General features: G+C 43.9%; 1 protein-coding gene across 1 annotated transcript in view; it reads right to left on the bottom strand.

Annotated features, from left to right (window-relative positions):
• Positions 1–16,235, bottom strand: part of LOC124545170 (ankyrin repeat, PH and SEC7 domain containing protein secG-like) — a 73,552-nt gene extending 57,317 nt beyond the window's left edge. Inside the window, exon 1 of the mRNA XM_047124006.1 lies at positions 16,196–16,235. The gene's annotated coding sequence lies outside the window, so the exon portion shown is untranslated. The remainder of the gene's footprint in view (positions 1–16,195) is intronic.
• Positions 16,236–27,248: the final 11,013 nt, after the last annotated feature.

The raw sequence follows: 27,248 nt of genomic DNA, 5'->3' as shown, positions 1-27,248 counted from the left end.
CAAACAAGGAAGAATCAGACTGTATGGCGTCAGTGCGTAGATTAAGGTACAGGCTTTCATGTAAAAATAAAATTATTTGGATATCTTAGCAAGTCTTTTTTTAATTTCAAAACGGTACTTACTTTAAAAAAAAACACGCCTAGTACAATGGCTCATTCAGCTAACTTATTTACGTCAAACATTTCCGAAAACAGTTTAGATATCACAGTTCTGTTTACTTCTCATCATGTGTGATAAAGCGCTCTCTAAAGAACACACTACCCTCTGTCACTCCCTTATTAACTGCAAGGGTGTCGCTGTCAACTTCGCTTCCTCCAGTGAGACTTTAGTGAGACACATTACGGGGTGAGGTTTCGCGCAGAGGGTGACGTGGGAAGGGGCTGCGTCTCGCCTACGTCAGCGGCATTAGTCGCCTAAACGAGCCTTATTACAGGCAGGCGTGGGTACTTCCCAGCGTGGAGGTGGCTGAAACCTCGGTCTTAGGAGTAGGTTCTCATTTTGAGACACTAGATAGACGTCATCTGTTTGCGTCATTTGAAAGTTTGTGCTGGACGGGACCTGAACCCGGATTTCCAGCTAATCGCAAGCGGCCGCCTTCACCACTTCAGCTATCCGTGGGCCGTAGCACGGATACATCAGTGAATGGTACAGTGTCTGTCTGAAGGATACTGTAGCATGAGGATGCAGACACTGTGCCGAGATATACAGTGTATCAACCACAAATAGCGGCTGCTGAGCGCTGACTCCAATATGACTGACAATCCCCTAAAAACGCTATAATGAAACCAAAGATATTACTGAGACGGTGCGAATGAAAAGAGCTCGTTATAACATAATTTTACGATAATCATCACAACTGTTAGGATTTTTTTTAAATCGCGGATATTATAATAGGCAATAGAAAATTAGTAACTAACTAACATTTTCAGTTACCGTAGAATGTGAGATAACAGACAGCTAAACACGATAGTAAACTCTAGAGAAGATACATTTCATTTATTTTACTTGTTCTAAAAGTTACAGCCGATTTTACAGCAGTATGATTACGTTATTATGCCACTACTTTTGATTTTTCCACAGCTACAAATAACAGAAAGACTGCATGAATTAGTTCCTTTCTTGATCACCTCAGATGATGAGTTTCACATTGCTCAGTAATTATTTTGTTGATTATTGACATGGAAATTCCAAAACAATGTTAAATAAAAAATGTTCTTGGAAAGTAAACCGCAAACAGCTATTGTTGATTCTTTATTACTCGTAGTACTGCCGGTTTCACGATGTTAGAGCAGCATCTTCTTCCTAAGGATAGGATCGTACAACAGGTGTTTGCGGTTTATTTTTCAGGAACGCATACCTTCAGCTGCCATATTATAATCCTTGCGAAAATAAAAAATAAATGTTGCATGCTACGGAACATCTGAAAGCACAAATGGAAAAAAAACGGGATTCACGTTTTTATTAATATCTTACGTAAAACTGTATAGCTTATGCCTTGAGAGGTGACATAATGAACGTGATAAATGTAAGATTATTTTAATATTTGTGTGAGAATAGCCTTAATTTTGAATGTTGGTCAGAATTAATGTGTAATTCAGTAGTATAGAGCGTCACAGAGAAAGTTCCGGGCACAAACCGGCGCGCGTTGTCTTTGTGCTTTTGGGTCTCTTTCGGCTTTAGGAGTTTTGTCGTTCAGGCTCCGGCAGGAGCCATTTTTTGTTATTCTTTCCGGGGACATGGAGAGGTAGTTCTGAAGGCAGTATCTGAGGTGTGAGGCAGACACGCGGGTTGGCGCTAACTTTTTCTGGGTGCAGAACGTCGGACATGGCGTAACTTAACTGACCTCCACATCACGCTGTAACTGCGTGAGGACCTGGAATACTCATTGATTCTGGAACACATGTTAGAACTTTCAAACACCGCCTATGAAAATCCTGTTAGCTCTTAGATAGTACTGTCGCAGCTGATGTTTGTCGTTGCGTTTGATAAATGGTGATTAAAAATATTTCGCTTCGTGTTTTGTGAGTGAAAAGTGCTTCAGGACTTCGCATGTTTGCATGTGGGTATTCATAGTTAATGCCTTGAGAAGCGCACGTTCCGCGCTTAAGCAGTACTGTTGCACTTTATTTACGAATATTTGTTAACAACTTCCATTTGAATCCACTCTGATGTGACGCCACAATTCAGTGACGTGTGAGAAATGTCAATAAACTCTTATGAGACTTGATTTATAATTCTACTGTGTTAACATCTTTAGGCCTACAGGGTTTTAGAGGGTTGAGTGAAACGTAATGCGTCCACCTTCGTTACTTGGGTTTGGATGGGAAAATTTTAATAAACCAAACACAGAAATAATCCTTAGAGTGTGATCTTTAACTACCAATATTCACTTTTCCACGTAATCGCCAGGCCGTTGGATACATTTCTGCCAACGATGAACAAGTTTTCTGAAGCCGTCACGGAAGAAGTCGGCACTTCGTTTCCGCAACCACAGTCTCGCAGTTCTCTCAACGTCTTCATCAGAAGCATAATGATGTCCCCGCATTATCGAGAGCAGATGGAAGTCAGACGGTGCTAAATCTGGACCGTATGGAGGATGCCATACGGTGGTGAGATTCAGTCTCTGAAGTTCTGCTGCGGTGGCACGTGAAGTGTGTGATTAGCCATTTTCATGCTGCAGGAGCACATTTCCCTTTTCCTTTCGGGCCCTTGTTAGCCGTCGTTTCAGAGTTCGCAGCGTTGTGATGTAACGCTCTGAATTTATCGTTTTCCCACGAACAAGTAAATCAATATCTGCGTCCCAGAACACTGTGGCCATGATTTTTCCAGCTGAGGGCTGCGTCTTGAATTTCTTTTTCAGGGGCGAGTCTTTGTGTCGATATTCCATAGACTTACGTTTGGTCTCCGGGTCGTAATGGAGAACCCACGTTTCGTCTCCTCTCACAATCGAATGGAGAAAGGAGCCACCTTCATTCTCGTAACGCGAGAGGAGTTCCTGGCAAATTTCAATTCTGTGCGCTTTCATTTCAGGAGTCAGTATCCGGGGTACTCATCGTGCACAGATATTCCGATAGCCAAACAAAGTAATAATGTGCCCCACGCCTTCTTGTGAAATGCCGATTGTGCATGCAATTTCCCTCTGAGTGATACCACGATCGTCCTGAATCAACCTGTCAACGTCTTGCATGTGAAACTCGGTGGTTGCTGTCACAGGACGTCCAACTCTTTGTTTGTATCGCAGGTCAGATGTTCCGGCATCAACATCTTTATACATACTCCCCCAGTGACACACAGTACTCACATCAACACAATCACCATAAACTGACTTCATTCTCTGATGAATCTCCTTTGGGTTGACACCTTCTGTTGTCAGGAATTCAATGACTCCACGTTGCTTAATTCGCACTGATCGACCGTCTGCGCAGAGATCCATACTTTACACTGTAACAACGCAACCGTTCAATGCTAAGGCTTCCCGCCATCTGGAGCTGTAGAGAAGAGGCTACGGAAGAAGTCTACCTGACGCATACCAATAATGCCAACTGTTGAAGAGTTAGAAAGGTGGAGACATTATTTTTCAGTCAACCCTCGTATTTATTCAATCCATTTTTAGCCTTCGCAAACCTGCCTTTTTTTTCGGTCATCAGTCTACTGACTGGTTTGATGCGGCGCGCCACGAATTCCTTTCCTGTGCTATCGTCTTCATCTCAGAGTAGCACTTGCAATCTACGTCCTCAATTATTTGCTTGACGTATTCCAATCTCTGTCTTCCTCTACAGTTTTTGCCCTCTGCAGCTCCCTCTAGTACCTTGGAAGTCATTCCCTCATGTCTTAGCAGATGTCCTATCATCCTGTCCCTTCTCCTTATCAGTGTTTTCCACATATTCCTTTCCTCTCCGATTCTGCGTAGAACCTCCTCATTCCTTACCTTATCAGTCCACCTAATTTTCAACATCCGTCTATAGCACCACATCTCAAATGCTTCGATTCTCTTCTCTTCCGGTTTTCCCACAGTCCATGTTTCACTACCATACAATGCTGTATTCCAGACGTACATCCTCAGAAATTTCTTCCTCAAATTAAGGCTGGTATTTAATATTAGTAGACTTCTCTTGGCCAGAAATGCCTTTTTTGCCATAGCGAGTCTGCTTTTGATGTCCTCCTTGCTCCGTCCGTCATTGGTTATTTTACTGCCTAGGTAGCAGAATTCCTTAACTTCATTGACTTCGTGACCATCAATCCTGATGTTAAGTTTCTTGCTGTTCTCATTTCTACTGCTTCTCATTACCTTCGTCTTTCTCCGATTTACTCTCAAACCATACTGTGTACTCATTAGACTGTTCATTCCATTCAGCAGATCATTTAATTCTTCTTCACTTTCACTCAGGATAGCAATGTCATCAGCGAATCGTATCATTGATATCCTTTGACCTTGTATTTTAATTCCACTCCTGAACCTTTCTTTTATTCCCATCATTGCTTCCTCGATGTACAGATTGAAGAGTAGGCGCGAAAGGCTACAGCCTTGTCTTACACCCTTCTTAATACGAGCACTTCGTTCTCGATCGTCCACTCTTATTATTCCCTCTTGGTTGTTGTACATATTGTTTATGACCCGTCTCTCCCTATACCTTACCCCTACTTTTTTCAGAATCTCGAACAGCTTGCACCATTTTATATTGTCGAACGCTTTTTCCAGGTCGACAAATCCTATGAAAGTGTCTTGATTTTTCTTTAGCCTTGCTTCCATTATTAGCCGTAACGTCAGAATTGCCTCTCTCGTCCCTTTACTTTTCCTAAAGCCAAACTGATCGTCACCTAGCGCATTCTCAATTTTCTTTTCCATTCTTCTGTATATTTTTCTTGTAAGCAGCTTCGACGCATGAGCTGTTAAGCTGATTGTGCGATAATTCTCGCACTTGTCAGCTCTTGCCGTCTTCGGAATTGTGTGGATGATGCTTTTCCGAAAGTCAGATGGTATGTCGCCAGACTCATATATTCTACACACCAACGTGAATAGTCGTTTTGTTGCCACTTCCCCCAATGATTTTAGAAATTCTGATGGAATGTTATCTATCCCTTCTGCCTTATCTGACCGTAAGTCCTCCAATGCTCTTTTAAATTCCGATTCTAATACTGGATCCCCTATCTCCTCTAAATCGACTCCTGTTTCTTCTTCTATCACATCAGACAAATCTTCACCCTCATAGATGCTTTCAATGTATTCTTTCCACCTATCTGCTCTCTCCTCTGCATTTAACAGTGGAATTCCGGTTGCACTCTTAATGTTACCACCGTTGCTTTTAATGTCACCAAAGGTTGTTTTGACTTTCCTGTATGCTGAGTCTGTCCTTCCAACAATCATATCTTTTTCGATGTCTTCACATTTTTCCTGCAGCCATTTCGTCTTAGCTTCCCTGCACTTCCTATTTATTTCATTCCTCAGCGACTTGTATTTCTGTATTCCTGATTTTCCCGGAACATGTTTGTACTTCCTGCTTTCATCAATCAACTGAAGTATTTCTTTTGTTACCCATGGTTTCTTCGCAGCTACGTTCTTTGTACCTATGTTTTCCTTCCCAACTTCTGTGATGGCCCTTTTTAGAGATGTCCATTCCTCTTCAACTGTACTGCCTACTGCGCTATTCCTTATGCTGTATCTATAGCGTTAGAGAACTTCAAACGTATCTCGTCATTCCTTAGTACTTCCGTATCCCACTTCTTTGCGTATTGATTCTTCCTGACTAATGTCTTGAACTTCAGCCTACTCTTCATCACTACTATATTGTGATCTGAGTCTATATCTGCTCCTGGGTACGCCTTACAATCCAGTATCTGATTTCGGAATCTCTGTCTGACCATGATGTAATCTAATTGAAATCTTCCCGTATCTCCCGGCCTTCTCCATGTATGCCTCCTCCTCTTGTGATTCTTGAACAGGGTATTCGCTATTACTAGCTGAAACTTGTTACAGAACTCAATTAGTCTTTCTCCTCTTTCATTTCTTGTCTCAAGCCCATATTCTCCTGTATCCTTTTCTTCTACTCCTTCCCCTGCAACTGCATTCCAGTCGCCCATGACTATTAGATTTTCGTCCCCCTTTACATACCGCATTACCCTTTCAATATCCTCATACACTTTCTGTATCTGTTCATCTTCAGCTTGCGACGTCGGCATGCATACCTGAACTATCGTTGTCGGTGTTGGTCTACTGTCGATTCTGATTAGAACAACCCGGTCACTGAACTGTTCACAGTAACACATCCTCTGCCCTACCTTCCCATTCATAAGGAATCCTACACCTGTTATACCACTTTCTGCTGCTTTTGATATTAGCCGATACTCATCTGACCAGAAATCCTTGTCTTCCTTCCACTTCACTTCACTGACCCCTACTATATCTAGATTGAGCCTTTGCCTTTCCCTTTTCAGAATTTCTAGTTTCCCTACCACGTTCAAGCTTCTGACATTCCACGCCCCGAGTCGTAGAACGTTATCCTTTCGTTGATTATTCAATCTTTTTCTCATGGTAACCTCCCCCTTGGCAGTCCCCTCCCGGAGATCCGAATGGGGGACTATTCCGGAATCTTTTGCCAATGGAGAGATCATCATGATACTTCTTCAAATACAGGCCACATGTCTTGTGGATACACGTTACGTGTACCTGATTATAAACTGTTAGACCGATGCATCATTTGGTATTTGTAGACCAGGGCGTTAAAGCACAGGTGTTCGACCAACCTGTATGGTACACAAAGTGGAACAGTAAGTAGTGAGTGTCGTGTGTTTGCCCACCCCACCTCTGATACACAGGTCATGCTACGTCCAGACACTGCTTCCACCGGAAAGGGCGGCGATTCGTTTGCAGCTCAGGATTTATATCTTTTAAGCACCAAAACGATTGCTTTCTTATTCGTCAATTCGTGATTTCATTCGAAAGCAAGAAAATACGAAGTTTTGAACTTTGTCGATATAGTGTTGAATAAACCAAAAAAAATTATTCACGAAGCAGCAGACATTAAATATTCTACTTCCGTAACAGACCTACGAACAAAATAGAAAAAGGTGTACGACTCAACGAATTCGAAAGTCATATCGGGTAACTTGACAGAAACTCCTGAGAAGATTTGGTCTTTCGTTAAATCAGTATACTAATCGAACACTTCTGTGTAGACACTCAGTTCATAATGGCATCCAAATGGAGGATAACGGAGAGAAGGCCGAAACACTAAACTTTTCTTTCCAAAACAATTTCGCTGGGGGAGGGGGGGAGGGGGACATAACGTGTGAGATCCCTCAAACAATGGTACTAGACACTCCCCTGTTTTAACCTATATAAACGATCTTCCAATGACTTTAAAGTGCGCTTCTAAAACTATAAAGTTTATTCACGGCACAAGTGCTTTAACCATGAGCAGAAAATATGCCTTGCAAGAAAAGTTCAGATGGTAGCTTAACAGGGGTACAAGTGGTTCACAGAGGACTTTTTAAATTCTAATATCACAATGATTCATATTATACGATTTTAGACAAGCAATATGGAGATGCTTTCAGCGAAAGTGGGCGTTAATGATCACAGACTAAATGAAACGTTATATGTAAAAATTTTTAGGGCCTGAATAGATAACAAGATGAAACGTAGTCAACACACATAGGTAAACAACCAAGAAGTTCAGTTCGGTAGTCAGGCTTGACTTAACTCTCCCTAATGGAATTATCTCCTGCGACAGTGCATTTAATGCAAATAAATTATTTATTCAGCAGAAGCGATCCACTGTAAACTGACGGTCTTGCAAAACTGTTTTCAAGGATATTACAATTGTTACACACATTTACTTCTTAATGGTGTTTTGTTGCTGACAAGAAACAAACTGGTTTCAGTTGATCTGTGATTTAGGCAGTCACAATATAAGACGCAATAATAGACTTCATGTGGAATTTTGCTTCCTTGTCCAAGGCTAATAACTGAGTTTTGTATTCTGGTGAGAAGATACTGAGCAAGCATCCGTCAGAACATTGGGAATCCCTATCATAAATTCAAAACAACTTTCGTTATCCACGCCTTACCGGAATAAATATATTTAGGAATTTAAAAGCAATAGCTTTCGCTATATAGCTGTGTAACAGGTAGTAACGTGCTGCACATAGCACTCAAGTATTTACAAATGTCGGTACATATTTTCGTTGAAAAAGAAATTGAAGTAATTATTAAGGTACCAATAGCAGATGAACAGAAGTGCCTGATGTAACAGAAGAGGCTGCAACTCTCTTCAGTGTGTTAGCCTTTATCCTGTTTGACTCGATTTATCCTGTTTGACTCGATTAAATTTAGATGGCACAACAGCGAAATCATTCGGCATTGCGGTGATAGCATGTTTTTATTACGGTAGACAATTTAAGTCCCTGCAATTCCCCTGTGTTTTGGTAATGTATGTCTTCATATCCCACACCAGTAAAGCTTCTTACCAGAATCTATGGAACAATCTGTGAGTACAAATGGTCTGAGAGTAGTTAAACATGTCTGTAAAAGTGCAAGAGGTCTGGAAGTACTGGAAGGTGGACAAGTAGGTACCTGCTGCCTGGAAGTTTCTTGACTGAGAGAGACACTGATCGGGCAGAAAATTACGACCGCCTACCTAATAGCCAGTATTGGCACAAATAATAGCGGCGATGCGCAGTGGCATGGAAGCAATGAAGCCTTGGTAGGTCGGTGGATGGATTTGGTACCACAGGTCACCCAATTTCCGTAAGTTCCGGGGAGGGGGGCGATGAGTTCTGACACCACGTTCAATCACATCCCAGATGTGTTCGATCGGTTCAGATCTGGCGAGATGGGGGGCCAGCACATCAATCGGAACTCGCCACTGTGTTCCTCGAACCACTCCATCACACTCCTGGCTTTGTGTGATGGCGCATTATCTTGTTGAAAAATGCCACTGCTGTCAGGAAACATGATCGTCATGAAGGGGTGTACGTGGTCTGCAACCAGTGTACGAGACTCCTTGGCTGTCACGGTGCCTTCCACGGGCTCCACTGGAGCCATGGAAGCCCACATGGCTGTTCCCCATAGCACAATGGAGCCATTACTATCTTGTCTCCGCCCCGCAGTACAGGTGTCAAGGAGCTGTTCCACTGGAAGACGACGGACGCCCTCCTATTGGCATGATGAAGAAGGTATCGGGACTCATGAGACCATTCAACGCTCTGACATTGCGCCAGCGTCCCGAGCTGATATGATCACGTGGCCATTGCCGATGTCATGATTTTCACATTGGCACATACGTGGGTAGTCCGTTGCGGAGGCCCATCGTTAGCAGTGTTCCCCGCACTGTGTGTTCAGACACACTTGTACTCTGCCCAGCATTAAAGTCTGATGTTTGTTCCTCCACAGTTCGTCTCCTGTCCTGTTTAGCCAATCCTACGACATCAAACATGAGGGATGGCTAGCCAGCACCACTACATCTAGATATGGTTTCACCACGCATTGAAGTAACGCTCACCACAGTACACCTCGATCACCCGACAAGTCGTGCACTTTGTGAAATGCTCGCCGCGCGGAGTGGCCGCGCGGTTCGAGGCACTAACCGTGCGGCCCCTGCCGCCGGAGGTTCGAGTCCTCCCTCAGGCATGGGTGTGAGTGTTGTCCTTAGCGTTAAGTTAGTTCAAGTGGGGTGTAAGTCTAGGTACGGATGACCTCTACAGTTTGGTCCCTTAGGAACTCACGGACACACGCCAAAATGCTCCCTCCAACTCAGATAGATCGTGCGCCTTCCCCATTCTACACACGGACAGCACGTTCACTGACACTATGTGTGTCTGGCTAGAAGTCATTCCTCCCCACGTGACGCTGCTCTCGCCTGGATGGGTTTATTTTGATAGTAGGTCGATGGTCAAAATGTTCTGGCTGATCAGTGTATAATATATTTCCGTGGGGCATGTAATATTCTTTTACAGCCAAATATTTTCTATATTGCTCGTTTAATAATTTTTTACTTGCATGGCAACACAAGTAAAATTATTAATAAATGAAAGTACAAACTTTTAGAATACATGGCCATGTTCAGTTGCTAAGAGAGTATCGGAATAATGAAACAGCTCCAAGATTTAACGACAGAATGTCTATGGGTTGCAGTTGCAAATACTCAATACCCGTTAAATGCCTTTCTTAATACTCGTACAGAACTGAGACGTTTTTCGGTCTGTAAGGGTGGGCACTATGAGGGATCGGTTTCCGAAGATTTTTTTTTTTTTTTTATAAGTGTGTGGGCATGGTGAGGCGGAGGGGAGATAGCTGCACTCCTGGGTTCATCGTTGGATTCCATTTGAAACGTCCCGTTAGAAAAATTATAAATGACTGTGCTGATAAACCTCTTACGTTATTTGATTTTCAAACAGCTGAGCAGAACTGAATGTACTCAGACATTTCTCTCTTTACTTGTTCGAATCAACACTAAACTGACACACAATATTCTTAGCGCAATGCAATCTGACTTTCAATAATCCCTACAAAAGAATGGCCCTGACTAACAATAACCTATACCTTTCACGAATCACTTACCTCACAAAAATCTTCGTTACTCGAACTACTCTAACACAGTACTGCCAGCTAAATAAAAGATTCTAACTACTGAAGGCACTAACCTCTGATAGGTATGGTTAGCAAATGAAAGATTTTGATAGAGAACAAACAATGTATTTACCTTAATAGTGTTCAAAAGTCATAATATACAGGGTGTTACAAAAAGGCACGGCCAAACTTTCAGGAAACATTCGTCACACACAAAGAAAGAAAATATGTTATGTGGACATGTGTCCGGAAACGGTTACTTTCCATGTTACAGCTCATTTTATTACTTCTCTTCAAATCACATTAATCATGGAATGGAAACACACAGCAACAGAACGTACCAGCGTGACTTCAAACACTTTGTTACAGGAAATGTTCAAAATGTCCTCCGTTAGCGAGGATACATGCATCCACCCTCCGTCGCATGGAATCCCTGATGCGCTGATGCAGCCCTGGAGAATGGCGTATTGTATCACAGCCGTCCACAATACGAGCACGAAGAAATGGCTCTGAGCACTATGCGACTTAAGTTCTGAGGTCATCACTCGCCTAGAACTTAGAACTAATTAAACCTAACTAACCTAAGGACATTACACACATCCATGCCCGAGGCAGGATTCGAACCTGCGACCGTAGCCGTCACGCGGACGAGCACGAAGAGTCTCTACATTTGGTACCGGGGTTGCGTAGACAAGAGCTTTCAGATTCCCCATAAATGAAAGTCATGAGGTCAGGAGACCGTGGAGACCATGGAATTGGTCCGCCTCTAGCAATCCATCGGTCACCGAATCTGTTTTTGAGAAGCGTACGAACACTTCGACTGAAATGTGCAGGAGCTCCATCGTGCATGAACCGCATGTTGTGTCGTACTTGTAAAGGCACATGTTCTAGCAGCACAGGCAGAATATCCCGTATGAAATCATGATAACATGCTCCATTGAGCGTAGGTGGAAGAACGAAACTAAAATGAGCTCTAACATGGAAATTAAGCGTTTCCGGACACATGTCCACATAACATCTTTTGTTTATTTGTGTGTGAGGAATGTTTCCTGAAAGTTTGGCAATACCTTTTTGTAACACCATATATATATATATATATATATATATATATATATATATATATATATATATATATATATAAGTTCATGACATCCAGTCTTACAAATTTCGTTTTTCTGACGGACACACATCCAGATCGTCCGCTCTCAAAATTCTGCCGTCTCTCTTCCCCCATCAACCACTGGTGGCGGCTCACCTCCAACTGCCCAACTCTACAACAGCGAATATTGCAACAATGCCAACCAACCACAGACTGCACGCAGCACAGCCAGTGATTGTCATACAGAGCGCTACGTGGCGTTACCAGTATAAAAACCTAAACAGTCTACTTACACATTATACAGGACAATTCAAGAACATGCGGAGAAATTGAAAGAGCCTTGGCCTCGGAAGTAATCCTGAGCCACTAAAAGCTTGCGAATGTGAGAAACAACAAACAGTCCAAACGATGATGAGCCAAGATAATGCTGTTTTTACATTGCAGGTGTTCAAAACAATGAGCACGACATTCAAATACAGGTATACTGTCCTCGTAAAAATTTCTAAGTAAGTACCCCAAGTATGGCAACAATTTTATTAGAGGCTGCGACTCTCCTGGCACTAAGTGTCTCCTCATCCGGAACGGCGTCACGTCCACAAGTATTCTGATACGGCCGCCATCCGAATAAAAGTGAAGAGGCGTGAGGTGAGGGGAGCGAGGTGGCCGTGCAGTCCGACCTCCCCCTCCACATCTTCGCACCGGATGTGCAGCACTGTGCGTGCCACGTACAAGAGAGCGCCTGTGCTCCGCCCGACCGCCGTTTTCGATCGAAAATGTCCTGTAATCTACAACATTGTTCAGTAAACGGTAAATTATCGTCGCTGAATTTGAGGCACATGTACACTGACTGTTCTTGTTGTTACTGACTTTCTAAAGCTTTCGCTCGTTTTGGATTAATTCCAAGATCATAAATCCCTATTCCAAAGTACATTAAATGAATTCGCAACAGCCACCAGCTGCAGAATGGAATGAGGACAAAGAAAATTTGTGGCGTACCGGGACTCGAACCCGTAATTCCCGATTATGGCGAGCGGTCGCCTTACCATTTCCGTATCCGTGCACGGCTCACGTCACACGAAAACTTTCATATGTCGCCTGCCATGCGTTATTTCATTACGGCTGTATTCGTCGCAGTGCATCGTAATCGGAATAACACAGGCACTACAATATGCTATTCTAAAGTTATTACACTTTCTGGCCAACGTTTTGAATCACCCTATATACTGTAACGAATTCAGCTTCCATCTCGCCTTCAAATTCATACTCGATTTACCAAAAGCATTGTTGAACCTTGGATCTGAAGTTTTGCCAACGGGCAAACACGACATACATATCTGGCCATTTTACAGGCGGCTCCCTAACAGTCTCTGCTGTTGTCGTTCGGATCAGACAAACTTACAGCAAAAGTAACATTCGTTCTGGTATCTACATCTGCATCTACATCTACATGATTACTCTGCAATTCACATTTAAGTGCTTGGCAGAGGGTTCATCGAACCACAATCATACTATCTCTCTACCATTCCACTCCCGAACAGCGCGCGGGAAAAACGAACAACTAAACCTTTCTGTTCGAGCTCTGATTTCTCTTATTTTATTTTTATGATCATTCCTATCTATGTAGGTTGGGCTCAACAAAATATTTTCGCATTCGGAAGAGAAAGTTGGTGACTGAAATTTCGTAAATAGATGTCGCCGCGACGAAAAACGTCTTTGCATCAATGACTTCTATCCCTACTCGCGTATCATATCTGCCACACTCTCCCCCCTATTACGTGATAATACAGAACGAGCTGCCCTTTTCTGCACCCTTTCGATGTCCTCCGTCAATCCCACCTGGTAAGGATCCCACACCGCGCAGCAATATTCTAACAGAGGACGAACGAGTGTAATGTATGCTGTCTCTTTAGTGGACTTGTTGCATTTTCTAAGTGTCCTGCCAATGAATCGCAACCTTTGGCTCACCTTCCCCACAATATTATCTATGTGGTCTTTCCAACTGAAGTTGTTCGTAATTTTAACACCCACGTACTTAGTTGAATTGACAGCCTTGAGAATTGTACTATTTATCGAGTAATCGAATTCCAGCGGATTTCTTTTGGAACTCTTGTGGATCACCTCACACATTTCGTTATTTAGCGTCAACTGCCACTTGCCACACCATACAGCAATCTTTTCTAAATCGCTTTGCAACTGATACTGCTCTTCGGATGACCTTACTAGACGGTAAATTACAGCATCTGCGAACAACCTAAGAGAACTGCTCAGATTGTCACCCAGGTCATTTATATAGATCAGGAAGAGCAGAGGTTCCAGGACGCTTCCCTGGGGAACACCTGATATCACTTCAATTTTACTAGATGATTTGCCGTCTATTACTACGAACTGTGACCTTCCTGACAGAAAATCCCGAATCCAGTCGCACAACTCAGACGATATCCCATAGGCCCGCAGCTTGATTAGAAGTCGCTTGTGAGGAACGGTGTCGAAAGCTTTCCGGAAATCTAGAAATACGGAATCAACTTGAGATCCCCTGTCGATAGCGGCCATTACTTCGTGCGTTGCACAAGGACGATGTTTTCTGAAACTGTGCTGATTACGTATCAATAGAACGTTCCCTTCGAGGTGATTCATAATGTTTCAATACAATATATGCTCCAAAACCCTACTGCAAACCGACGTCAATGATATAGGTCTGTAGTTCGATGGATTACTCCTACTACCCTTCTTAAACACTGGTGCGACCTGCGCAAATTTTCCAATCTGTAGGTACAGGTCTATCGGTGAGCGAGCGGTTGTATATGATTGCTAACAAGGGAACCTTCCCATCGCACCCCCCTCAGATTTAGTTATAAGTTGGCACAGCGGATAGGCCTCGAAACACTGAACACAGATCAATGGAGAAAACAGGAAGAAGTTGTGTGGAACTATGAAAAAAATTAGCAAAATATACAAACCGAGTAGTCCATGCGCAACATATGCAACATCAAGGACAATGTGGGCTCAGGAGCGCCGTGGTCCCGTGGTTAGCGTGAGCAGCTGCGGAACGAGAGGTCCTTGGTTGAAGTCTTCCCCGTAGTGAAAAGTTTACTTTCTTTATTTTCGCAAAGTTATGATCCGTCCGTTCGTTCATTGACGTCACTGTTCACTGTAATAAGTTTAGTGTCTGTGTTTAGCGGCCGCATCGCAAAACCGTGCGATTAGTAGACGAAAGGACGTGCCTCTCTAATGGGAACCGAAAAAATTTGATCGCAAGGTCATAGGTCAACCGGTTCCTCCACAGGAAATCACGTCTGATATATTCTATACGACACTGGTGACGGCATGTGCGTCACATGACAGGAATATGTTGTCGACCAACCTAACTTGTACACTTGGCAAGTGGGTAAAAAGATTCTTCTACCTTGCCCGATTTAGGTTTTCTTGTGGATGTGATAATCACTCCCAAAAAAGTGATGAAGACATAAACGGCAACAAATGAATGCAACAGTTTCGATGTTTGTTTAGTTGTAGCGTCCCCATACTACGGCGCAGTTACCTCGCATCGGACGGACGGACAGATAATAATTGTCTGAAAATAAAAAATTAAAAGTTTTCACTCGAGGGAAGACTTGAACCAAGGTCCTCCCGTTCCGCAGCTGCTTACACTAACCACGGGACCACGGCGCTCCTGAGGCTGTACTGTCTTTGACGTTTAATATCTTGCGCATGGACTACCCAGTTTGTATATTTCGCTTATTTTTTCATAGTTCCACACAACTTCTTCCTGTTTTCTCAATTGATCTGCGTTCAGTTTTTCAAGGCCTATCCACTGTGCCGACTCGTAACTAAATCTGAGGGGGGTGCGATGGGGAGGTTCCCTTGTAAGTAGGGAGCTATTGTATTAGCGTAATCTGAAAGGAACCTAATCGGTATACAATCTGGACCTGAGGACTTGCCCGTATCAAGCGATTTAGTTGCTTCGCAACCCTTGTATCAAGAAAACATAGCACGTAACAAATACAAGTACTGTTAGTACCGCTAATACTTAAATTATGCTATGAGAAGCAGTAGTGTGCTAAAGTGCGTAGCTGACGCTTGCCGATACAGGATTGAATCGTCCGCCCCCGGTAGCTGAGTGGCCAGCGTGACAGAATGTCAATCCTAAAGGCCTGGGTTCGATTCCCAGCTTGGTCGGAGATCTTGTCCGCTCAGGGACTGGGTATTGTGTTGTCCTAATCATCATCATTTCATCCCCATCGACGCGCAAGTCGCCGAAGTGGCGTGAAATCGAAAGACTTGCACCCGGCAAACGGTCTACCCGACGGGAGGCCCTAGTCACACGACACTTACTTACTTACTTACAGGATTGCATCGGAAGAGCTGTTGCGCCATAGATCGTGGAAAAGAGAGGAAACTCAGTTTTTTCCTTTAGTGATCCTGATCACTTTTAAGAGCGGCGTAGCACCGAGTACAGGTGACCGTTAAGTTGAGGAAAGTGGTAGAGACAGAACAGCGCACGGTGATGGAAGAAATACGTAGAGACTTACGGAACGCGGTCTGCTCTGCCCCGCGCCGCAGCAGCCTGTGAGTCGGATCGCCACCCGTTCTGTCAGCAGTCTCCTCTCCCCTCTGCCTCCCCCCCCCCACCCCTCTCCCTCCCTCCCTCCCTCCCCCCGACACCAAGGGCACATTGATAATAGGGCCAATCGCGCTGGCCCCCTTCTCATCTCGTGGCCTCTGCCGACTCGTCTGCACGGTGGCCACCGCGGGGTGTGCACTCCGGCGCCTTCCTCCCGTCTCCTCTTGAGACATGCTGCCCACGAAAAGTTAGTAGCCTCAGGAGACGTCACGCACTCACCGTCAACACCGCCCCAGCCTCGACAACGGCCTCAGTTCCTGAAGAATACAGTCCACCACGTTCTGAAGTACGGCATATAACTGACGATTGGATCCGAAGAGCTACTGAATAGAGAATATCGTAATTCCTAGTTTTTACACGCTGTTCCAAATGGCTTCAGAAAGCTTTTTTGGCCCTGAGGCGGATCGATTTAGCAGGCACTCCCCAGCCGAGCAACGACTGGGCGCCCGAGTGCTCGTCAAAGCAGGGACATGTCTGTGCAGCGCTGAGGACACGCCTATTGTCCTCTTGTCCACACCATACCCGTCATGGAGGGGAAGAGAAAGCGCAACACTTGCACAACGTGGACGTTGAAGTAAATATCGTACCTAAGTGAACAGGTCATGTTTGTGTGTTGTGGTCTTCAGTCCAAAGACTGTTTTGATGCAGCTCTCCATGCTACTCTATTCTGTGCAATCTTCTTCATCTCCGAGTAACTACTACAACCTACATCCTTTTGAATCTCCTTACTGTATTCGTCTCTCGGTTTCCCTCTACTATTTTTACCCTTCACTCTACACTCCAGTACTAATTTCGTGATTCCTTGATGCCTCAGAACCTGTCCTACCAAACTGATCCCTTCTTCTACTCAAGTTCTGCCACACATTCCTCTTCTCTCCATTTCTGTTTAGTACCTCCCCATTACGTACGTGATTTACCCATCTAATCTTAAGCATTCTTCTGCAGCACCGCATTTCAAAAGCTTCTATTCTCTACTTGTCTAAGCTGCTTGTCGTCCATGTTTCGCAGCCATTCATGGCTACACTCCATACAAATACTTTCAGGAAGAACTTCCTGACGCTTACATCTATACTCGATATTAACAAATTTCTCTTCTTCAGAAACTTTTTCCTTGCCATCGCCAGTCTACATTCTGTACCCTCTCTACTTCGACCATCGCCAGTTATTTTACTGCCCAGATAGCAAAAATCGTCTACTACTTTAAGTGTCTCATTTTCTAATCTGATTCCCTGAGCATCGCCTGATTTAACTCGACTACATTCCATTGTCCTCGTTTTCCTTCTGTTGATGTTCATCTTACGAGGGTGATTTGAAAAGTTATCGGAATCACCACGAGAGGTCAGCACTAGCGCAACGTGTTGTTCATGTGATATTCATTGGGCAGTTGCCTGTAAAAATATCGAAAATGTTCAGTTGCATTCAACTTCTACCAACAACAGTATACACGAAGTGGTTATTCAAATCGGAGGGAACACCATAAGCAACACACACAAACCTCCCGTAGCCTCCTGGCCACCACAAGTCCTACCACTACTGCAGCACGCATCTCTCTATGTAGGTCACTACAACAATCGTCACATCCAATGGAAATACAAAGAGAACGATTACAATGGCGAGGCACTTCCAAACTGGGCGGATGGGAACAAAATGTACCTCGTATTTGACGCAAAGGATAGAGATTCCTTCAAATCGGCAGCATGGAGACGAGGATATAACCCGGATCTATGGTTCGAGACCACAGACAACGAAAACATACCGCGGAAAATCTCTGGTAATACTCTGCCAGATTTCCAACACAGCCAACATCGACCCGCTCCAATAGACATTGTAATAACTATTCCCCTAGTTCCTTTCCTAGCCTTTTTCTAACAATCTGGGTGGATACCTGCTACTCTAAAGGTTTGTTGGAGTGGTCATAAGCTCCGCAAAAAAGACAATACCTAGACGATTCCGTAAACCCAGGATGGAACAAAGAATGTGAAAATCAGTACCAGGCATTCCTCAACAGCAACGACCAGGAAATTGCTGACGACCTACTGCACAAACTTGATGCGGCTCGACGAGAACGAGGGATGAAAACCGTTCAAGAACTAGACTTCAAACCGTCTAGTAGAAAAGCATGGTCCCTTTTAAGAAAACTAAATGACAGCAATAGGAGCATCCACAAAGAAATACCGATACATCCAAACGAGACTGCCTCCCATATGGTGTCAACCTCTGAAACTCCGCGAGATAGAGCTCACACCACTCAGATAAAGCATGAGCTCACAACATTAAAATCTCTCGGCGACGACCAAACTGAATTTTCCCGTCCATTCTCGGCAGAAGACATAACGAGTGCCCTCGAAGACGTAAAATAGGGCAAAGCACCTGGATTTGATGGAGTCCACCGGAGTTTCTTCTGAACTGCGGAAAATATGGGAAAAGATAGCAAAATTCATTACAGATATTGTAACATATGACATAGTCCCTCAGCCAGGGAAGCCAAGTAAGGAACGAAAGAGCTACCGCCCACTCGCATTATTGAGATCTGTCTATAAACTCCTTGAAAGACTTCTTTCTCTATAACCGCATTGCCACCAAAATTCCGGAGTCAGTTCCCGTGGAGCAAGCCGGGTTCCGCCCTGCGCTTAGCTGTACAGACCACCTTATGTCACTACCTACATACGTCGAGGCTGGGTAACAAAAGGAATTAAAAACATCGCTGTTTTCATAGATCTGTCTGCTGCCTACGACACTGTCTGGAGATATGGCCTATTGTGCAAATTCATGCGAACAATCCCTTGCCTGAGAACTACCACACTTACAGATGCTTGCTGCCAGAACATACCAACTAGTAACAGGAGAACTGATAAGCGTCCAAAGAACCCTGAACAATGGCCTACCGCGGGACTCCGTGTTGGCTCCAGTACTTTTCAGCTTTTATATTGCCGATATGCCATCCACATCTTCCAGGATGTTTGGGTACCCAGTCGATTGGGTCTTGCCAACACAACACAAGAACTTTGAGGTCATGGAAACAACCTTGACATCTGACTTGGAGGCATTAAGTAAATGGAGATTACTGCCAAATCCTACAAAAACCGAAACTACATGTTTCCATCTCATTAATAAATTAGCAAGCAAACAACTTGACGTTCGTCTCGATGCAAATCGGCTCCGATCTAATGAGCATCCAAAGTACCTTGGAGTCACTTTTGACAGAGCGCTCACTTGTAAACGACGTCTGGAAAATACTGCAGCCAAACTAAAGACGAGGAATAATATTCTCCAGAAGCTGTGCGGCACTACTTGGGGCTCCCCGGCTGACACGCAACGCACGCCGGCGCTCGGACTGGTCTACTCGGCCGCGGAGTACTGCGCTCCGGTCTGGATAAACAGTGTCCACACAACAAAGAAAGAAAAAAAGTCGACGTGCAGCTGAATAGCAGGATGCGAACTGTCAGCAGAACCATGAGATCAATCCGAACACATTGGCTGCCAATTCTAAGGCACATACCACCTGCGGACCTACGTCGGAAGAATGCTCTTCTCCGGGAATACAGGAAGATGCTCGACAACGCCCAGCTCCGTATACACTGCGAAATGCCTGACCTGGAAAGAAACAGACTACGGTCTAGACATCCAACGATGATAACAGCCAAGAAATTACAAAGTGTAAACTTTGATGCAATAAAGATCTGGAGGGAACAATGGCGAGAGGTGTATCCTGAGCATTGTCAAGCCCTCACCTGCACCACTGAGAGACCGCCCGGATATGAACTACTACGTAAAATATGGTCATCCCTTAACAGAACACGGACATATCACGGTGCAGATATTCCTTACAAATGGGGAAAAACCAACTCCCACATGTGACTGCGGAGCCAACAGATCATCTGCCCCATCGTCCAAGAGTGCGACAGAAGAGCTTACAGTGGTACGTTTAGTGGTTTTCTGATGCCAACAGACGCCGCAAAAGACTTTATATATAATTTTGATGTTAGCATTTAATTGTATTGACCATATATAATCTTGATGTCTCTATTTAATTGTATTGCCCATTATCTGTATGTTTTATTCTGTTTTTAAGTATATGTATGTTTAATCATTTGTAAGAAGAGTAGAATGACGTGCACTGGCATACGGTAAATAAAACTTGCCACGTCAGTGCTCTTGGAAGAGAGCGGTGGCGGTGACGTGGCTCTGTTGTTCCCGCGTAGTGATTTGCGAAGACGGAAAAAAATCGAGATTCGAGCAGTGATTATGCACTTCGTAAAGAAAGGTATGAAAGCAAAGGACATTCATGCCTATTTCCAGAACAGACTGGAGGAATCTGCTCCTTCATATTAAACTGTTGTCAAGTCGACAAATCAGTTTAAATTTGGTGGGGAGACCTTAAATGATGATCCGCGCAGTTGTCGGCCAAAATGTGTCACTTCTCCAGTAATAATTGCAAAAGTGCCAAAGACTGTCCTCGAGGATCGCCAATTGAAAGTATATGAAATTGCTCACGCTTGCCAGATGTCATATGAAAGGGTATTTCACATTTAGCTGAAGAATTAGAAATGAAAAAATTATCTGCAACATGGGTGCCGCGACTCTTGACGTTGGATCAAAAACGCATGAGAACATATCGATACCATGTTTGGCCCGTTTTAGGAGAAACGAACAAGATATTTTGCCCCTGTTTGTAACCACAGATGAAACTTTGGTCCACTACTATACCCCAGAGACAACACAACATTCAAAGCAGTGGAAATATGATGATTCTCCGCCACCAAAGGAAGCAAAGACAATTCCTTCGGCAGGTTATGAGATCAGTGTTCTTTGATGCGAAGGGGATTCTGTTTATAGATTATCTCCCCACTGGGCAAACAGTTACTGTAGGATACTATGCTAGCCTCCTGGACAAACTGCAACAAAAGAAACGCGAAAAAAGGCCAGATTCAGCAAGAAAGAAACTCGTCTTACATCAAGACAAAGGGCTCCCGCACATATGTGCCGTTGCCATGGCAAAATTACACGAACTAAGATATTAATTGTTGCCACACCAGCCTTATTCACCTCATAGGGCTCCGTCACACATCCACCTCTTGCCGGCTGGTGTGGCCGAGCGGTTGTAGGCGCTACAGTCTGGAACCGCGCGACCGCTACGGTCGCAGGTTCGAATCCTGCCTCGGGCATGGATGTGTGTGATGTCCTTAGGTTGGTTAGGTTTCAGTAGTTCTAAGTTCTAGGGGACTTATGACCTCAGAAGTTAAGTCCCATAGTGCTCAGAGCCATTTGAACCACTTTTGAACTTCCATCGCTTCCCAAAATTGAAAATTTTTCTTGGTGGACGAAGATTCACTTCAAACGAAGAACTGATAGCCGGAGTTGACAACTATTTTGGAGGCCTGGAGGAAACTCATTTCCGAGATGGGATGAAGGCACTGAAACATCGTTGGGCCAGCTGCATTAATCTACAAGGAGACTGCATTGTAAAATAAAAAAAGGTTCAGGGATGAAGTACTTTTTCTCTGTTCCGTTTCGAGAACTTTTCAAATCACCCTCTTATATACTCCTTTCAAGACACTGTTCATTCAGTTCAACTGTTCTTACAAGTCCATTGCTGTCTGTGACAGAATTGGTATGTCATCAGCAAACTTCAAGGTTTTTATTACCTTTCCCCGGATTTTATTTCCTGCTCTAAATTTTTCTTTGGTTTTCTTTCTTGCTTGTTCAATATACAAACTGAATAACATTGCTGGAAGGCTACAACCCTGTCTCTCTCCTTCCCAACCACTGCTTCCCTTTCATGCCCCTCCACTCATATAACAGCCATCTGGTTTCTGTACAAATTGTAAATAACCTTTCGTTCCCGGTATTTTACCACTGCCACCTTCACAATTTGAAAGTGACTGTTCCAGTCAACATTGTCAAATTTCTCTAAGTCTACAAATGCTATAAACGTACGTTTGCCTTTACTTAAGCTAGCTTCTAAGATAAGTCTTAGAGCCAGTATCACCTCGCGTGTTCCTACATTTCTACGGAATCAGTTTGATCTTCCCCGAGGTTGGCTTCTACCAGTTTTTCCATTCGTCTGTACAGAATGTGTGTTAATATTTTGCAACCGCGATACCTCGGTAATTTTCACGCCTGTCAGCACCTGCTTTTTTTGGAATTGGAATTATTATGTGCTTCTTGAAGTCTGAGGCTATTTCGCCTGTCTCATACATTTTGCCCACCAGATGGAAGAGTTTGGCCATGGCTGGCTCTCCCAAGGCTATCAGTAGTGCTAACGGAATATGGTCTACTCCCGGAGCCTTGTTTCTAGTTAGGTCTTTCATTGCTCTGTCAAATTCATCACGCAGTATCACATCTCCCATCTCATCTTCATCTATGTCCTCTTCCATTTCCGTCATATTGCACTCAAGTAGATCGCCTTGCATAGACCCTCTATATACTCCTTCCACCTTTCAGCTTTCCCATTTTTCCTTAGAACTGGTTTACCAGCTAAGCTCCTGATATTCATATTGAGAGACCCTGCTCAACCCGCAGGACAGGTCAGTTAGTTTCAGTTGTGGAAAGGGACCAAAATAAGCAGCTGTCAGTTACGCTCGAACATACAACCTTTTATTTTATCAAACACAACAAGAGCCAGAGTTAAAAAAAAATACACAGCTTTAGTTTTGGAACTTAATTAGCGGTTGAACGCGCGGTACTATCTCATGCCTTAAGGGCAAGTCCACTTTAATTTAAAAACGGCTGAAAGCCAACTTAAGGCTCGACCAAAATCATTTAAAAGCCTTATCTTAAAACAGCTCCTTAATCAGGCTGCGGGTCCAAAAAGTCTGACACTTTAAGAGGAAACAACTTAAATTCAAAATCGGCTGAAGGCCCAACACTTAAGGCTCAATAACATTAATTTTAAAAATGCCAAAGGCTTTACATAAAGTAGTTCTTAAATTAAGCTGAAGGCCCGAACCATCTGACAGATTAAGAGCAGAACAACTTTAATTCAAAATCGGCTGAAGGACCAAATAATCTGACACTTTAAGAGCAAAACAACTTAAATTCAAAATCGGCTGAAGGCCCAACACTCAATAACATTAATTTTAAAAATGCCAAAGGCTTTACATAAAGCAGATCTTAAATTAGGCTTAAGGCCCAAACCATCTGACGCCTTAAGGGCAAAATAACCTTAATCTATAAACCTGCTAGTAGCCATACAAGTACAAAAAACAAGACCAAACAAGAAAAGGCAGTATACCCGAGAGCGCTCAGAAGTTCCAAGGTTTGACCTGTAATTCAAACACTAACGCTTGTTTAGGTGGGACAGGCAATCGACTCAACAGTTGTTGATCCGACGACAACCCAACTGACAGTCAATGGACCCACCGATAATCTAACCTATGCTTCACCCGACCAGCACACAACAGGGAGATCAATGGAACAACGTAGAAGGTATTGGCGCCCACAACCAATTATACAGTGAGCTGTCAAACTACACACCGTGCTGGACAGCGACAACACGATGAGGAAAATACACTGCCTGAATTTACGTCAATGGCCAGCGCAGGTAACTGGAATATTAACGGCCACAAGGCAGAAGATACCGCTGGTGCACTTTCAAATAACCAAGTACAGTTAAACTCCACCGGAGGGTGGCTAAAATTGGCCAACTTGAAAACACGCGTTGTTGCTCGTGGGAATATTCCAACAGCCGACAACGAACTCCAAACGACACATTGTGAACAGTCGTGACTTGTTGGTAGATTAAAACACAACATTCATGTCCAGGATCGGTGAGCCACGAACCTCATAGCAATGGGAACAGCACATCACACCCCGACACCGCATGGAGGCCGCCATCGGGCCCGGCCAAACTACGCGCCGCGGAGATTTCCTCACTGCACCACTCCAACCGACCGACCCGCAGGCCCGGAAACGGTGAAAGGACCAAGTATGCGTCGGCCGATGAGACGACCAACCAACGGTCGTCCCGCTCCAATCTCCCTCCGTCGGACAATTCATGTGTGTCGTCAGTGGTCGGCGAGCACCTGCTGCCGGCGCGTCACTATCGCCCCGTCCCCGGCTTCACTGCTTCTGCGTCCCGACTGCACTGCTGGTCCGTCCTAAACTGACTGCCAGACACACGACGTCCCGGAAATACTATCGGTCGCTCCTATCGATACGCGCTGCTGCTGCCGCTCACGGGCAGTTAGTGAAGCCAGTAAATGGAATAAGAAAACGAGGCGGCAGTACGGTAATAGAAGATGACAAACAATAAATGGGATAAACATGAGCCGTACATGGCTCTCATACAGATGGTTCTCTTTTCTCCAAAGGTCTCTCTAATTTTCCTGTAGAGGCATTTATCTTTAGTGATATATGTGTCTACATCTTTACATTCCCGATTAGCCGTTTTGTGCTTCCTGTCGATCTCATTTTTGAGACGTTTGTATTCCTTTTTGATTGCTTCATTTACTGCATTTTTGTATTTTCTCTTTTCATCAATAAAATTCAATACTTCTTGTGTTACCCAAGGATTTCTAGAAGCGCTCGTCTTTTTACCTACTTGATTCTCTGCTGCCTTCACTATTTCATCTCTCAAAGCTACCCATTCATCTCCTAGTGTATACCTTTCCCCTGCTCTTGTGAATCGTTCACTAACGCTCTCTCTGAAACTCTTAACAATCTCCAGTTCTTTCAGTTTATCCAGATCCCAAATTTCTACCTTTTTGCAGTTACTTCAGTTTTAATCTGCAGTACATAACCAACAAATTGTGGTCAGAGTCCACATCAGCCTCTGGAAATGTCTTACATTTTAAAACGTGGTTCCTAAATCTCTGTCGTACCATTATATAATGTATCTGATACCTTCCAGTGTCCCCAGGCCTCTTCCACGTATACACCCTTCTTTCACGAGTCTTAAACCAAGTGTTAGCGATGATTAAGTTACGCGCTGTGCAAAATTCTACCTGGCGGTTCCTCGATCATTCCTTACCCGAGTCGATATTAACCTACTTCTTTTCCTTCTCTTCCTTTTATTACTATCGAATTCCAGTCCTCCGTGACTATTAAATTTTTGTCTTCCTTAACTATTTGAATAATTTCTTTTATCTCTTCATACACGTCTTTAATCTCTTCATCATCTGCGGAGCTAGTTTGGATGTAAACTTGTACTGCTGTGGTGGCCATAGGCTTCGTGTCTATCTGGGCTACAGTAATGCGTTCACTATGCTGTTCGTAGCAGCTTAACCGCGTTCCTGTATTTTTTTTTAATTTATTAGTTATTGATCCTACTCCTGCATTGCCCCTATTTGATTTTGTATTTATGACCCTGTATTCACTCGATCAGAAGACCTGTTCCTCCTGCCAACGAGCTTAACTAATTTCTACTACATCTAACTTTAACCTATCCATTTCACTTTTTAAATTTTCTAACCTACCTGCACGATTAATGGATCTGACATTCCACACTCCATTCCGCAGGACGCCGGTTTTCTTTCTTCTGATAACAACGTCCTCCTGAGTAATCCCTGCCCGGAGATCCGAATGGGGGACTATTTTACCTCCGAATATTTTACCCAAGAGGATGCCATCATCATTTAACCATACAGTGAAGCTGCATTCCCCTGGGAAAAATTATGGCTGTAGTTTCCCCTTGCTTTCAGCTGTTCGCGGTACAGCACAGCAATGCTGTTTTGGTTGATGTTACAGCGCCAGTTCAGTCAATCATCCAAATCGTTGCCCCTGCAACTACTGAAGAGGCTGCTGCCCCTCTTTAGGAACCACACGTTTGTCTGGCCACTCAACAGATACCCCTCCGTTGTGGTTGCACTTACAGTACGGCTGTATGTGTCGCTGAGGCATGCAGGTCGTATTTATGGAAAGAAAACAGCATTAAAACATCACAGAACCACGGAGACCGTGAACTGCATCTTCCATATGTAACGGGTTGCATTGTCTGTGCACTCCCCAATTCGCATCTTTTGATAAGAAGCACAAATGTGACCCATTAGACCGTATTACACTCCAGTAGCCACTACTGGCCAGTTATTATGTCGTTTGGGGATGTGCACTGTTACGTGCTGCTATGAGGAACGGCCTTTTTCGAGGAACCAGAAGGCAAATGTCCATTGCGTGTAGTTCCCTTAGCAATATTCGCTGGGAAACTTGCTGAACTGGGTCTGAATGCAGTGACAGCAGTAATTCCTATCTGGTTCGGAAACCGACTCTGATTAACAAGGTGTGGTAGTTCTCTACCGATCCTGCCAGTTAGAATCTTCTTAAAACCAGTGCTTTTGCGTCACGTTATATAGTTGTGCACCATTACTTGCAGACACGTTGCAGTTCGCATCGATACACCCAGAAATTGGCCTAATTTACCTTCGATATAGTCAGACGTCCAAACACGATAGTACTTTTCTCCCAATTTATCACTTTTCCATACCGACCTATGCTACCGTGATGATTCCATACGAACGGCTAGTACATTCGACCACCTCATACCAATTACTGACGTCGACACTGGAGGGTCAGATGACCGCCCGGTACCAGATGTACAACATCTACCAACACAGAACATATCAGCAACGAAAAAACTGAGGACAATATAATCCATGGAAGTATCCAAGAAGCAGTAAGGTTACCGTCTCAATATTTTCTTATGTCTTAGAATCGTCATACTATTCCATTTTTGTTGTTGTTGTACTGTTCGGTACAAAGGTTGGCTTCATGCAGCTGTCGATATTACTCTATCCTGGGTAAGCCTCACCATGTCTGCATAACTGCTGCGACCTACACCCATCTGAACCTGGTTACTGTATACCAGCCTTGGTCTCCCACTGCAGGTTTTACCTCTTACACTTCATGACATGACCTAATTGACCATTCCTTGATGCTTCAGTTCATGTCCTAGCAACTAATCTCTTCTTTTAGTAAAGTTGTGCCAAAAAGTTCTTTTCTTCCTAATTAAATTTAGTATATCTTCA

The sequence above is a fragment of the Schistocerca americana genome, chromosome 8 (assembly GCF_021461395.2).
Source record: "Schistocerca americana isolate TAMUIC-IGC-003095 chromosome 8, iqSchAmer2.1, whole genome shotgun sequence".
In the NCBI taxonomy this organism is placed as follows: domain Eukaryota; kingdom Metazoa; phylum Arthropoda; class Insecta; order Orthoptera; family Acrididae; genus Schistocerca; species Schistocerca americana.
Note: the sequence above shows the minus strand (reverse complement) of the source record. Positions and strands in the feature narration are given on the sequence as shown.